We start from the raw sequence: 14,592 nt of genomic DNA on the forward strand, positions 1-14,592 counted from the left end.
CCCCATCCCAAATGCCACCAAACCTGCCGTTGTCGGCGGATGTGAACTGATACTCCATCCAGAAACTCAGGACGAGTACTTAGCATATGATCTAACGGGTAAAGGACTCGAGTGGAAGAAATTCTGGTTTCATGTCGGGAACTTTGAGTCTCCACTTTCAGAAAGAGTTCCTGGTGCCCCCCCAAGTCCAAGAAAACTGGTCGAGTAATGGACCTGGTGGTGAGCAAGTTGAGTGCATCCTCAAAGCTATTGCAAAATGGAAAAATAAAGGAGTCACCAATGATCATGTGGTTTTCTCCTTTGTAAGCCGTCGGGTCCAGCCTCTTCAACTTCGGAAACATCCTGCCTTCAGATATGAAGGTACACAAGATCCCACTAGAATGTCACCAGAACCAATGGCTCAGTCTGAAGTAGTCAAGAGATGCTGCAAAGTACTGGACAACTTCGACAAGTCTTTGAAGCTTCCAACACTCTTATGGGAAAAAAATCCTCCCGAGAATACATGGGTAAGTGTATGGAAAACACTACCGAATACTTGCAGTTGAAATTTTTGCTCTTCAAATGAATTCTTTTCTTCTTTTGTAGAAAAATTATAAATCATGGTATTGCATACCCCGACTTTAGTAGATGCTGGTTCTGATGATAGCAAGAAGCGGAAGACAACTCCAAGAGCTTTGTTGCAGAGAAAGATTCCTCGTCTCGATGCTGGCCAGTAAGAATCTGATATTCTTTTGATTTCATCTTGTTTGCCTCAGCTTTCTCATTTCAAATCTTACTTGGCTTAGGATCCAGTTTCTACTAGCACTTGTAAAAGATCAAATCCAAGACTTTCGTAACTGGATGCAGAATAGTTCGGAAGGAACTAGTCGATCAGTTCCCGAGTTGCCAGTAATTGGGTTGATCGAGAACCCATCTGCTGGTATGTCGAATGCAGACATGGCTGGGATATCAAATGAACCAAATCCTGAAGCACCCAAATATACTTCTGCAGCTACTGAAGGTGCCTCCAATGCTGGTGGAATTGGTAGTAGTGGAGCTGAAGGATCGAGAGGTCCTGCCGTTCGACTAGTGCCCTTTCAATCTATGCCACAGTCAACCCAAGAGGAGTTGGGAAAGGAACTTTTTGATGATCCATTGTTGTCTCTAGACAACAAAAAGAAGCTCGCAGACTACATGCAATGGAGCTTTAAATATACCAAGGTGAGTCTTCGTCTGCTGCTACTTGTCTTCCTCGAGTAGTTGATGATGTCTGACCGACTTTGCCTTGTATGTTACAGGACATTGCCAATCGGTCTTTTTTTGAAATCTCAAGCTTTGTATAAGACTGTTGACAATCGAAAAACCTTGGAACAACAGAATGCCCTGATTGCCAAACGACTAGATGAATCCCTTGCTCCTCGAAACAAGCTATATGAAGCAAACCGAAAGCATCATCTAGAACTTTGTGACATGAAGTAGCAGATCAAGGGTCTCGAAGAAGAAAGATCAAAGATCCAAGAAGAAAAGTCAAAGCTTCAAGAACAATTGCAGATTGCTCAAGCTTGTGAGTATTTGATCTTTTGTCTTGACATTGCTTTGCCAATAATAATTACTAAAATATCCTTCCATCAGGTTCTCCAGGTGACCATACTCGACTGGTAGCAGCAGCTCAAGTCATTGTGGACATGGTCGATTCTGAGGACGGATCGTCGAACAGCAAGTCCTTGGTAGAGCGTTTAGAAGAGGCTCCCAAGAAGATCTTTGATGTCATGATGTCTACCTCCAAGAATTATTTGACCCACATGATAAGAGATGTCAAATCTTACCTGCCTCAGTTCAATTTAGCTCCCATAGCTAAAGGAATAGCTCCCGATTGTTCTGATGAGAAATTCCAGGACTATTGTAAAGAATCAGAAGTGATTGCTGAGGAAATTCTGAAGAACTTGGCAGATTAAACTGCTTGTAACAACTCATTGTCTTTGTAGATATTGGTCTTATCCTATTGGTGTGTCTTTAGAAATATGATCTGATACCATAGGATATGTACAAACTACTCGAATAGTTGAGTAGAATGCTTGCATGGAGTAATCTTTATAGTTGATCAGTTAAGATGAATCCCGTCGGATTACCTAGATAGAAAGACTGCAAAGATATCCATAAACTACTCGAGCAAGTGAGTAGTGTGTCCTAACCAAGGACTGGAGTAATTTTAAAGATAGATCTGTTAGGATGAACTCTGTCGAGTTATCCAAGATGAAACCATCTTAAAGACATCCAATACCTATTCGACCTTGCGAATAGGGTGTCTAACTTGTAGACTGGAGTAACTACTAAGATTAACCTGTTGGGATGAACCCCGTTGGGTTACCCAAGATGGAAAAAATGTAGTTGTATCCACAACATACTCGAGCAAGCGAGTAGTTTTGCCTTTAAAGCAAGGCTAGAGTTCCTTATAGTTGACCTGTTAGGATAAACTCCGTCGAGTTATCCAAGATGGACAACTAGTAAAGGTATCCATACACCTTCTCGAGCTAGGCGAGTAGGTTGTGCCCTTATATCGAGGACAAGGATGTGGCTTGTGTAGTTATCCTGATGGAAAACTGTGTAAGATATCATGAACAGGTGATGCTGTCAAATTGAAAAACTGCCTTTAGTGTAGTCAATATGCTGGTAAAAAACCCTTTCTTTATTAAAGAGATCAACTGACATCGCCATGTTGCTTGGATCAAGGATAGAATTTGCGCAAGTGCTCAATATTCCAGGAATTGGGTACCTCATTGCCATCTGCATCAGTGATTCTGTATGATCCTAGTCTTGTAACCTTTGTTACGATGAAAGGACCTTCCCATCAAAATTTAACTTGTGCAATCCCGTCTCATCTTGGATCCTTCATAGTACTAGGTCTCCAATGTTGAAAGATCCATGTTGGATGTTGCGATCATGGTAGCGTCTGACACTTTGAAGATATCTAGCCGATTGTGTTAAAGCATTGACTCTAGCTTCTTCGACTGAATCTAACTCAAGTTGTCGAGCTTCACCTGCTTCTCCTTCTTGATAGGCTTCTACTCTTGGAGATTTCCACATGATATCTGCGGGTAGTATAGCCACTGACCCGTAAGTGATGAAGAAAGGAGATTGTCCAGATGCTTTGCTAGGCTGTGTTCGCAGCCCCCAGACCACATGGGGTAATTCTTGAATCCACTTGCCACCTTTCTTGGTGTTGGCGTCGTAGAGTCTTTTCTTCAAGCCATCAAATACTAAACCATTGATGCGCTCTACTTGACTGTTTGCCCGAGGATGAGCTACTGAAGCTATTTGACCTCGATGCAGGTGTTGTCACAGAAATCCCAAAAAGATTGTGACGTGAAATTAGAGCCAAGATCCGTAATGATGGTGTGAGGAAAGCCAAATCGGTGGATAATGTCAGAAATAAAATCCACTGCTCTATCTGATGAAATTTTGACAAAGGGCTTGTACTCAATCCACTTCGTAAACTTGTCGACTGCTACCAGCACATGATTGAATCCTCCTGGAGCTACGGTTAATGGTTCGATCATGTCCATACTCCAACAGGCGAACGGCCATGATGGAGGGATTGTTATCAAGTTATGTGCTGGGACATGGGTCTTTTGCCAAAGAATTGGCAGCCAGGGCAACGTCTGACAAGGTCTTCTGCATCTGAAATGGCTGTTGGCCAAAAGAAACCTGACCTGTAAGCCTTGCCGACTAGTGTCCTTGATGCGGCATGGTTGCCGCAAACTCCTTCATGTATTTCTCTGAGGATGTCTTTGCCTTCTTCAAGGGTAAAACACTTCATGAGGATGCCAGAAGCAGAGCGCTTGTATAGGTTGTCGCCGACGAGGACGAAACCCTTGCTACGCCTGATGATGTGGGCAGCTTCAGTGCTTTTAGGATCAACATGTGATGGAAGCTTGAACTCCTTGATGAAGTCGATAAACTAGGTCCGCCAATCTTCTTCAATCATCAGTACTTCTCTGACTGTGGCGGGGGCCTCCTTGTTAGTGGCTTGTTGGCTTTGTGCCTTAACTGATGGATGATGAAGTTCATGGACAAAAACTCCCAATGGAACAGCTGCTCGAGTAGATCCAAGTTTGGAGAGGACATCGGCTCCCACGTTGTTGTCGCGGTCTATGCGGTGGATTTCCAATCCTGAGAACTTGTTTTCGAGCTTTCTGATTTCCTCGACATATGCGTCCATTGTATCCTTGTTGATGTCCCATTCTTTATTGACTTGCTGAATGATGAGTAGAGAATCGCCATAAACAAGTAATCGCTTGATGCCGAGAGAAACTGCTAGTCGAAGGCCATATAGCAGTGCCTCGTATTCAGCTTCATTGTTGGAGACCTTGAACAAGATTTGGAACACATACTTCAATTGCTCTCCCTTGGGTGAGATGAACATAACTCCCGCGCCAACTCCATCGAGCTTGAGTGAGCCGTCAAAGTACATTACCCAATGCTCTGGAACGTTATGAGGTGCTGGAATTTGATTTTTCCGCCATTCAACTAAGAAGTCGACTAGTGCCTGTGACTTGATTGCTGTTCTTGGCTTGAAGTTGATTTCCAAGGCTCCCAGTTCAACTACCCACTTTGAAATTCGTCCAGTGGCATCCCGATTGTGGAGTATATCCCTCAATAGGAAGTCAGTTATTACTGAGATCTTGTACTCATCGAAGTAATGTTGATGCTTCCTAGAGGTGATTAGAATTCCATACAGAAGTTTCTGAATTGATAGATATCTAACCTTTGATTCAGAGAGTACTTCACTGATGAAGTAGACAGGTCTCTGGATGTCATAGGCGTGGCCTTCCTCTGGGCGTTCGACTACTATTGCCGTGCTGACTACATGAATAGTCACAGTGATGTAGAGGAGCAGTTCCTCACCAGGTAGTGGAGCTGTTAGAGTCGGCGGTGACTGGAGGTGATGCTTGAGGTTCTCGATTGCTTCTGCGGCTTCTGTAGTCCACTCGACTTTATCTTGTAGCTTTAGGAGCTTGAAGAAGGGTAAGCCCCTATCGCCAAGCCTGGACAACAATCAATTCAGAGCTACCATGCAGCCTGTAAGCTTCTGGACGTCCTTGATAATAGCTAGAGCGTCCATGGCCATGATGGCATTGATCTTCTCTAGATTGGCCTCAATTCCTCGGTTGCTGATGATGAATCCGAGTAGTTTTCCAGAGGGTATGCCAAAGACGCACTTGGTTGGGTTGAGTTTCTAGCGAAATTTTCGGAGGCTGTTGAAGGTCTCTTCCAAGTCAGTAATGAATTGAGCCTGGGTCTTGGTTTTGACGACAACATCATCGACATAGGCTTCAACATTGTGATGTAACTGGTCGGCAAAGCACAGCTGTATCGCACGCTGATAGGTAGCACCAGCATTCTTCAACCTGAAAGACATGGTCTTGTAGGCGTATGCCCCGTAAGGGGTGATGAAGGCCGTCTTGATTTGGTCTTCTTCCTTCAAGGAGATCTGATGATACCCTGAGTAGCAGTCGAGGAAGGATAACAGGACACATCCTACTATAGAGTCGATTACTTGATCAATACGTGGTAGCCCGAAAGGATCTTTTGGGCAATTGTAACACCCTAATTTAAATTTCAGCATTTAATAATAAATTTAATTGGCTTTATTTAATTTTCTAAGCTTTACTATGTTTAGTCTTGCATTTAATATAATTTTCGTTCCACAAGTAATTAAAATTTGTCTAAGTTTAAAATTTTGTTGTTGCATTCATGCTGGTGCATTGTTCTTTTTGTTTGAGTGCTAGGGTTGAATTCAAATTTGAATTTGAAATCAAATAGTTTTAGTTTGAGTTAGTTTGAAATAGGAAAGGAAAAAGAAATAGAAGAGGATGAAACCCAATCCCAAGAAGCCCACAAACTCAACCCAACCCAAACTACCAAACCCCAGCCAACCCAACCCGCTCGGCCCACTCCTTCCCTTGGGCCCGCTCTGCAGCCCAGCAGCGCTTCCCCGCACGCCGCGCTCAGCCCGTCAGCCCAACGCCACGCTCCCCTCCTTCAGCCACGACCGCGCGCTCGGTCCACTCCAGCGCCCGCGTCACTCCCCCCACTGACGCCGCGGACCCACTGGCCAGATCCTTCCGCTTCCTCCGCCCGAGCTCTCTGCTCCGCCGCTCCCTCGCTGCCCCGTGGCCCCACTCCACCCCGCGCTTGCGCATGGACCCACTGGACAGCCCCCGAGCACCCCCTCCCTTACAGAAGTTTCCCTACCCGAGCCCAGGATCGCGCGAGTCCGTTGCGCGATCCGCTTCCTCCGCACGGATCACGGCCGTGATCGCCACTGCTGACCCGCCAGGCATGCACGCCCAAATCCACGGCCCTGCCTTTAATTGACCCCCGCACATCCCCCTGTGCCCTCACCTTCGCCCCGCCATGCCGTCGCTCTACGCCACCGCGGCCACGCCGCTCCGCTGTAGCACCAGCCATCCCGTGCCCCGCAATAGATTCGCCGCGGTCCAGTGAACCTTCCCAAGCCCTCATCGCCGAGCGTACACATCTGCATCACTGGAATCGCGCCGAACTCCCCATCTCCGGTAACCTCTGAGCTCGGGCCATTTTCTCACCCTGGCGATCCCCGGACCTCCCTGACCCTCGTTGCACCTCCGCAGCACCCCCCCCCCCCCCCGAGTCGAGCCGCAAGATCCAGACGGCTGGAGCATCACTGCGTCGCCCTGTCCGCGACCACTGCGCCATCGCTGCTGCTGGAACTCGACGCCGACCCTCTGCGCTGTTCTCCTTCTTCGATCCGAGCCCTTGGTGAGCACCCGTAGCACCTGCTTTACCTTACGCGCTAGTTGTAGTGGCCCGTAGGCCCTTTCCGAGGTCGAAACAGCGCTCGCCGTCGCTCCGCCGCCGCAGATCCGCCCCCTTACCTGTGCCCGCTGCTTCGCGCCCCGGCGAGTCCTACCGTAACCCTAGGTGGATTACACACGTCGCGTACTCCACCCACGGCCAAACCGCAGGTCGAACCGAGCCCCGGAGCGGCCGATTTGGCCAACTCCGGCGCTGCTCCACCGCGGGAGCTCTGCTCCGGCGAGTCCCGCCGCCGCCCCGCGCGCCCCTTCGCCCAAGGCCGCCGGATTGAGATCCTGCGGCCCACAACGAACCTACCCGAGTCAAACCAGAGGATACCGGTCAGCGCGCGTAATTTTTACTAAAGAGCCCCCCCAGTTTCTCGGAATTAACCCGCGGTCCTATATAGTGTAAAAGTATTTACACTAAGGCCCAGTTTTTAGCACTTAGACCCCTGATCTTTTCCTTTTCAACCCGCGGTCCAGTCAGCATGTTTTTGCGAGTTAGACCCCAGATCTAAGGTTTAATTACGTATAGATCCCTAGTTTTTGAAGAAAACCCCAGAAACTCTGTTTTCTTACAGTTAAGCCCCTGGATCTTGTTTTAGGCCTAGTTTTTGCGTTCTAGCTCCGTTTTAGCGGTCTTTATGTCCATGCGATCGTTGTAACGCGTAGAATAGTTCTACCTTAGTTTTGTTTGCTGTTTTCATGTATTGTTGTACTGTTTCTTAGTGTTTGCTCTTGTTTGCATGTTTGTTTATATTGTTGCCTTGTTTCTGGCCATGTGTTCGTGAGTAGACGTTGAGCTACCGGAGGAGCCCCAGTACCAGTACCCGGAGCAGCCACCATCTTCTGAGCAGTTTGAGCAGCAGGAGCAGTTTGAGGAAGGCAAGTATAACATGAACACCACCTATCACTTTTAAATACAATTTCATACTGCATTTTAATACTGAATGCCCATAAGGACTTTCCTAGCCACTTTATATCCTTTATATATATCCCTTGGGTTGCTTTTTGGTTAGTTGTGCTAGGTGCTGCGTTATAACACACTTGGTCCTTTTTAATTAATTTGATTAATGGTATATGCAACTTAATTATGGGAGTGGCCCTCTGTGATCTATGCTTGAGTGGCTCACGTCTCGTTAAAAATTGGTTTTCTAGAAACATGATTTAGGGGGCCAGCACGATGCTTAGTGCTTGGCTGGCCACTCTCCATAAGGACCGGTTCATAGAGTGACAACCTGGGACAATAGCGCTACCACAAGACTGGAATGGGACGGTCTTGGCTTACTAATTAGGTCTTTTTGGTTTGGGGTAACCTACCTGCGGGGCAAAGGGTGGTAAGCTTCTATGGTCCCTACTCCTCCGGCTTGGTCTGTGCTCCGTGTCTTGTACCCCCGTGAGGTGGCCCCCATCGTCGCTGATCCAACTCTTCGCAGTTATGCCTTACCAACGAGTTTCTTTGTAACGGACTCGTAGTGTGTTTGCTAGTCATCTCACCTAAGGAAGTGTGATGAACAACTAGTGTAACTCATGACTTGTGGGTAAAGATGTGCAACCTCTGCAGAGTATAAAACTGGTATACTAGCCGTGCTCACGGTCATGAGCGGCCCAGATCCTCCTTTTGATTAGTGGGGTTATCTTCCTTTGATTAGGGGGGTTTCCCAGGGTGGTTGGTTTGGTTTGGTTCTCAGTAGTTCATAATTAATTCTGATTAATTACTATGTAACTTGGGTATGGTAACTCATCAACTTGTAGTAATTAGCTTTAATAAAATTTTGCCAAGATTAAAAGCTAATGCAGTTGAGTCAGCCAACCTTAGAGCCTCATAGTTTGTGTTATACTTGTTGAGTACAAGTTGTGTACTCACTCTTGCCTACTCTACTCTTTTCCACTTGTTCTTTTTGGGATACTCTACTGCTGCTCAGTTCCTGCCGACGCGAGGGAGTTCACCCAGAGCTACCAGGAGTACGAGGACTTCTAGGCGGTCGTCTCCCAGTCGACGTCCCTATGGCGCCCAGCTTCCGAGAGTTTCTCGTATATGTATTTATGCTTCCGCTGTATCAGACATTTTGTCAATCATGTAATAAATAACATTCGTACTTGCTTTATTATATCTTTTTACGTGATATGTGTTGTGATATACTGTTCATTCTTTTGTATATATGTGTGACTTGATCCTAGCACATATATGATTGCTCGGTTTATGTTCTTTTATAAACCGGGTGTTACAGAGTGGTATCAGAGCTATATCGACTGTAGGACGAAAGCCTAGATAGAACTGGTCGAGTTTTAGGTCTTCTTCTCTCTAAGCCTTGTCTGCTGAGACTATTTTGCTATTATATTCCTTGAATTCTATTATTTTTCTCTATAGAATAGTTTCCGTAGATTTTGGCCTGAAATAAGTCGACCGACCATTATAGGTGTAAGCTAAATGACCCTTTATAAAAGCACGATAGAACGTTCTGCGACGCGTTGTGTTAGTCGAGGGGTGTGTTAAACTCGGCTAAAGTATAAAATTTGTATGTCTGTTATTGTGCCAATGTTTGATTTGGATTTTTGGATGATTGCATGGCTTAGTAGTTAAATTTTGTTTAATGAAAATCAATCTTAAGTTAAAGTTAATTAATTAACAAAATGAGTTAGATCGTTGGGGGTAAAGCCATCCACTCTATCCTCTCTACCTTATCATGCCTTGGGTTTCTCCTGTCTTGCTTGTTGAGAAGAAGGATAGTGTGAAGAGGATGTGATATCCAGGGATTCACCGACGAGGACGTCGGTTTCTGTAAGAGGGTAGGGATGTGACACCCCGGCCTAAAGATAGTACGAGAGAATTTGAGGATTGCTCAGAGGAGGTAGAAGAGTTATGCAGATCTGAGTTGAAGAAGTGCTTGAGAGTGCTAGAAGAACAAGCACCGAGGAGGTAGAAGAGTTATGCAGATCTAAGTTGAAGAAGTGCTTGAGAGTGCCAGAAGAACAAGCACCGTTGAAAGGATTGGATCTGACCTATACCGAGCATCCGGTGAAGATACTGGAGACATCAGAGAGAGTTACACGGAACCGGAAGATCAAGGCGTGCAGAATGCAATGGAGTGACCACACCAAGAAGATGAGCTGCGGAAGACCTATCATGATCCCTTTGCTAGCCAGCTCTTAGAATGCAATGGAGTGACCACACCAAGAAGATCAAGGCGTGCAGAATACGTCTTGGTTGGCCCTAAGGAAGTTGATGAGCTCGAGTTTCTATTTGTCGCCCAGTCCTGCTCCGATGATGGTGGTTTTGGAGTCGTCTCCCTCTTGTAGCTGGATGGTCTTGGTGCCCACATCACTAGTTGGTTTAACCAATGACTGGCTTGGCCTCTTGGAAGGCATCGACTCCTTGAGTGAGAGTTCATTAGCAGCAGCAAGTATTTCGCTGACAGAGCTGGGGACCCAAATTGTGGCAGCATGATCTATTGCTTCCTTGTCGCACTCGAAGGACTTGAGGAGGTCTCCACGTAATGAAAGTACTCCTGTGTTGCTTGGCATCTTGAGGAGCAGGTACACACACTACTAGATTTTCCCCCCTAATACAACGCACGAAATGTGTTGCAATATGCCATATTTGGTTGCAATAGCCGCAATTGCAACCAATTTGTTTTGTAAAAAATGCAGCTATATGTCGCGCTACATTAGCCTGTAGTGATGCATGTCTTTTTTATGTTGCATTAGTTTTTCTATTGCAACACAATGAGGCATTGCAACTAGCATCTACGGGCTCGCTCGTGTTGGTTGGAAATTATCATATTGCGACGCATCTGCTGTTGCCATAGGTGCAATTGCATCGTACCCAATGCGTTGCAATTTGTAAAATCTTGCATTGCAAAGTATTGTATTGTTACACTCTAGTTGTGGTTGCTATAGGGGGAAGCACCTCTATTGCCACGAAAGTGTTTTGGGTGCAATATGTGGTTCCCTCTATTACCACGAAGTTGATTTCGGTGCTATAGGTGGTGTGATCTATTGCCACGAAAGTTGTTTGGTTGCTATATGTGGTTCCCTCTATTACCACGAAGTTGATTACGGTGCTATAGGTGGTGTCCTCTATTGCCACGCAGCAGGGATGGTTGTTATAGGTGGAACATTCTATTACCACCAAAATATATAGGTTGGAGGCAATAGGTGGAGCACGCTAATGCCACCTAGTTTGAATAGTTGTAAGATGTTTCCTACGTTGTTGCTTCGAAAATGTTTTGGTTGCCAAAAGTTCATGTATCTATTACCACTATAATACAGGGTTGCTACAAGTGGAACTTACTATTGCCACGAGCCTTTGTGACATCGAAAAATATGGGTTGCGATAGGATGAATTCTCTTTTGCAACAAAAGGTATTGTTGCCATAGATTTGTAGGTCGCCATATGTCTATTCTGCCACGCTCATTTTTGTAGCAGCAATAATTTAAAACATTAAAATATAGGATCAATAATAATTATGCATTTATAATTCATGAAACAACATTCAACCATTCACTGATAAATTCAGTTCAACAACAGCATGTAGCAACACATAGCAACATTCAACCATTCAACCATTCACTGATAATATTAATAAGTTTTCAACAGGACATAGTTTCAACACATTATTGGCATGACTTCAAGATGATCCCATCACTTGATCAGCTAAGAGTGACTTCAAGAAGGTCCCATCACCTGTTTGCTCCATTCTAAATGGCTTAGTTTCCTGAAAAGAATTAATAGCATTTGTAAGCATCAAATAATCTATAATAATGGAAAGGGTGCAACAACAGCATGTATCAAACCAAAGTTTCATTGCGAATCATAAAATTATCAAAATGACAGCAAATAATTAACACAACTATAAACACTTTGACAGTTGAAATAGAAACATTCACAGCAGGTACAGTACAAAAATTTCACCTCCTGTCTTCTTGGCGTTTTGTCGTCTCCTATTTGCAGCCTTTTCCTGTAGCTGTTGTGATGAAACGTATGTCGCGGGCGGGACGGAATGTGCTTCACCAGCTTTACTACTTCTTGTAGTGTGAATGCTAGCTGCCCTTGCTTTACCACCGACTTCAGATTGCTCTGGGTGGCTTTGAGGCTTCTCCTGGAACAAAAAATTTGGAAGGAAAAAATTAGGTTCGATTTTGTTCTGTATCTGATGATAGATGTAAAAAGTTGTGAATTCACGAACAACCTGACTAGAAGAGAGCACATTCGGTGAGTTTGTCTGTACTTCTTCATTACTCATGTTTGATGCAGCCGCCGCCACCTCTGCATATGCAGTGACATTATTGTTTGGCTGGACAGCTGTTGGCAGAACAATCTATGAAATGATACAGACATTTAGATATAGAACCTATGGAAAGAAAGTCATTCAATAACTTGCTTGACTAGTACCTACTGAGGTGGTGCCTGTCCATTTGCTGCTTGCATCATTGATAGGAACTCTCGCCAAAGCTCTTCTTTATCAGCCTCCCTTGCATTGCTAAGTTCTTCAATTTGTCGTGCATGTTCTCTCCTTTCTGCTTCCCTGTCAGCTTCCCATGTTGACATTTGTTGCTGTAGCTGCCCAAATGATTCCATGAGCACGATGTGTTCCTGATGCTGTTGCTCCTCCCTACGAATTTATTCCTGGCGATCTGCATTCAGCAGCTGCCTTCTAGTTGGGTCTTTTGCCAGGTACCCATTACCATGCAACTTGGTTGATTTGCACTCTGTGACTGCCTTGTATGCCTTCTGGAAAATCTCGTTCTTTTCCTTTTGGGGAACAAAGTTTTCCTCTGCATTTGATTCCGCCTCAGTAATAAGGCTGCTTGCTTCGTCCTAACATTTACAAGGTACAGATGGAGGAGTTAGTTGAACAAGAAATTGCATGCATTCTATATTTGCATGGACTATATATAGTAATGTATGTACAAATTCAGTGAGAACTCACGTAGACATCCCTAGATTGTTGGTCTTTCCAGTGCCCATCCTTTGTGTGAGTTTTAAACCAAAGTTCCATATCATTGGGCTCATCACCAGTTTATGGGTCTCTCTGATATGCCAAGAACATAATAAATTAGTAATTCATCCAGCAAGAAAGCTTGTAGATGTGCTTCTCTAGTTATTACCTTCTTATAGCTGCGCTGAGCATAAGGCTTAGAGCCTGACAAATGTCTGGTCCTTTGTTGGGCTCGAATCCCAGAATTTGGTATGCTCTTTACCTATAGAATGTCAAGATTTCAACAATAATCTTAATGACTCAGACATAGCCATTTTTATGAAATTGGTATTTGTTCAGTAATAGTAACAATGTGCAACAAACCTGGAATTTTGCAGTCCTAAAATACTTCAATAGATAGTGCCATTCAACAATATCTAATTTTTTAGGCTTATGTAGCATTCTCTGGTGGTAGCTGTTGTATGCCTTGGCCGTAGCACTGAAAGTTGAACGCCATCCTTTGTAACGCTCCTTAGCAATGTCTCATATGATTCTCCTTGAATGATCATTATCCTCAATGTCCCACCTAGCCTGTTATATAATTACAAGAACATGCAAATACTATGTGAGTTGTTATGTTAGTTTAAAATTGAAATGTATACAGAAGCAAAGATTTTGATTACCAATATATCAGATGCTATTGACTCATTTACATCTTCATGGACTTGTTTCCACGATTTCACTCCAATGAGTGGCGCCCTTTTCATTGTAAACATTACTATTTCATCAACGAATGAGCGGTAGTTATCACCTACTGGTCCTCCAAGTCTGGAGAAGTCAACTTTCATCTTCTGATTGCCCGCCTTGATTCTCTTGGAGATTGCCTTCAAGCCTTTTAGGGGACCACGTCCCCTTTTCTGCCCATTTTCTGAGCCTATTCCATGGGAACAAAATGTAATAATAGACACTAAACAACATAATATGCATACACAATTAATTCCTAATAAACACAAGTTACCATTTCCTTGCCCCTGTGTCCAACGCCGAGCATGAGATGGTGGCTACACTGGAGGTGTTGGGTTGCTGTCTTGACTGGAATGTATATGAATGGTAGGATTCAAATACGCATCTGCAGACAATTTTGTCACATGATGAGCTAGCATAATTTGAAGTCTGACAAAGAATGGTAATTTGTTTGACAATTAGGAGAGGGATATTACTGATGTCATCAAGTTTCCCTTCAACACCCAACCATTCTTGGTATGTCTTGATTGTGTCCTCCCTGTATATGTCTTGAAACTCTGAAAAAGGATCCATAATATCAGTCATGAGTGAATTGCAAAATCCATGTGTAAATATATATATATATATATATATATATATATATATATATATATATATATATATATATATATATATATATATATATATATATTGGGCTTTACCATAACTCACCCATGGCTTGGTTCCTTGTATGCATATAAGCTAGCCAATCTTTGTATGCATCTAATTCAGATTCTTGCACTTCTTCTTCTTCATGATGATCTGAGGAAACTCTATTGGATTTTATTGGTGTTATGGCCACAGACGGGTCTGCTATTGGATTCTTTGACAAAACTATTCTGACCTTCCTCTTTTCCTTGTTACTCTTTATCATTATTTCTACATCATAATCGAACTCGATCTCATTAAGTGTTGCTTGCGCAAGAGCTTCGGCACTTCTCCTCTTGTAGTACATGTACTCCTTGGACCGATACCCCAATTTTGATTTCATTGTTGTTAAGTTACCAATCGTGATTTGACCCAAGTCAGCTCTATAAGTCTTAACACGTTCTTCTCCCTCCTCACTCCCC

The 14,592-nt window shown here is 44.1% G+C and overlaps 1 long non-coding RNA gene across 1 annotated transcript; it reads right to left on the minus strand.

The window, feature by feature from the left end:
- Positions 1-13,169: 13,169 nt before the first annotated feature.
- On the minus strand, positions 13,170-13,969 carry LOC120691856. The gene is made up of 3 exons (XR_005682391.1): positions 13,758-13,969; positions 13,423-13,673; positions 13,170-13,330 (listed from the first exon to the last, which is right to left on the minus strand). It is a non-coding gene; the product is annotated as an uncharacterized LOC120691856 (long non-coding RNA).
- Between the last annotated feature and the right edge of the window lie 623 nt (positions 13,970-14,592).

Source organism: Panicum virgatum, chromosome 9N, assembly GCF_016808335.1.
Source record: "Panicum virgatum strain AP13 chromosome 9N, P.virgatum_v5, whole genome shotgun sequence".
In the NCBI taxonomy this organism is placed as follows: Eukaryota; Viridiplantae; Streptophyta; class Magnoliopsida; order Poales; family Poaceae; genus Panicum; species Panicum virgatum.